The sequence below is a fragment of the Aplysia californica genome, unplaced genomic scaffold, assembly GCF_000002075.1.
Source record: "Aplysia californica isolate F4 #8 unplaced genomic scaffold, AplCal3.0 scaffold00057, whole genome shotgun sequence".
Classification (NCBI taxonomy): domain Eukaryota; kingdom Metazoa; phylum Mollusca; class Gastropoda; order Aplysiida; family Aplysiidae; genus Aplysia; species Aplysia californica.
The window spans coordinates 1,004,646-1,006,080 of NW_004797327.1; positions in this window are offsets into that span (position 1 = coordinate 1,004,646).

Consider the following 1,435-nt stretch of genomic DNA (forward strand, 5'->3'; position numbering starts at 1 on the left):
ATCAGAGAGAGAGAGAGAGAGAGAGAGAGAGAGAGAGAGAGAGAGAGAGAGAGAGAGAGAGAGAGAGAAAGGGAGAGACTTTGGCGAATGCAGGATGGGGAGAAAGACATACAAGAAAAAAGCACCCTCACCCCGTCCACCCCTCTACCAAAAAACAAAATTCTTTCCTCGGTTGGAATTAAACCCCAGATCCCTCTCTATGACCGTGGTCGCTGCCAGCTGCACCACAGCTTCTTGAAGATGAAATCCTTAAATGAAACCCATCCCACAAAGCATCCCCTCTTCTGCTGAGCAGACGATCTAATTTGACTTGGCTTCTGACGTGTTCCTTTGAATCCCAGACAGCCATTTATTTTAATTCTCAAGCAGATGATGCACAGTTACTTCTGCAGGCAGCATTGTGCCATTGTCTTTTAGTTTCGTTTAAGTTAGAGATATACGACGCTTGCAACACAAATAGGTCACATAAGTTCTGAAGAAAAGAAGTGTTAAGAGAGAATACCGAGGAGAAAAGAAGTGTTAAGAGAGAATACCGAGGAGAAAAGAAGGAGCAAACCCCACAAGAGCACCCGCCACCATTTTGTCATTGTCTACGCTTTGTAATGTCAGTTATTGCAGACAGAAATGAGAAAAAAACAGGAAGTACATACTGACAAGATAAATTCCCCAAAAATACGCCATTCCTGTTTCAGTATTTTAGCAAAGTATTCAGAAGTCAGCATTTCCTTATTTGACCTTTGTTTACACCCCCCCCCCAACCCCCATCCATCTGTTTCCCTCCAGAATATAAGCGTGTGATTTGCCTCAGAACAATTTATTTCAGTTTAGGGACACTTATAGCCCCCTTAGAATTCTAAAACCAGTACATTTGGTGCAGGCTGGTTCGACAGTCTTCAGGTATGCTTTTGAGATTTTATTTTCAGCGAGTCATTAGATAAATGACATATTTCACCCGGAAACAGATTAGGACAGAGATTGAATTAGGTCAACAGCTAGACAGAAAAGAGATAGAGACAGATCACACACATGGTTTCGCTTGACTTAGGTAAAGAGATGCTCATCGACACGGTAACAGTCAGAAAGTCCAGGAGAAAGCAAGAAAGACAGACAGAAACGATAGAAGAAAAGTAAAAAGCAAAACCAACATTAACCCCCCCCCCCAAACAACAAATAAACTTACAATAAAGACTTTCAAGTAGCGCCATAGGGTATTCAAACACGACCAAAACAAAAAAAGTAATAGAAACATTGATATCTTTAGTTTTTTCAACCAAAGGAATCAGCTTTTTCTTTTTCATCTATTTATGAATGAGATTCTACCATTTATATTTAACGTTTTTAAAAATTAATTAAATGGATTAATTAATTTCGTTTTCAATCTTCTTCTTCTTCTTCTTCTTCTTCTTCTTCTTCTTCTTCTTCTTCTTCTTCTTCT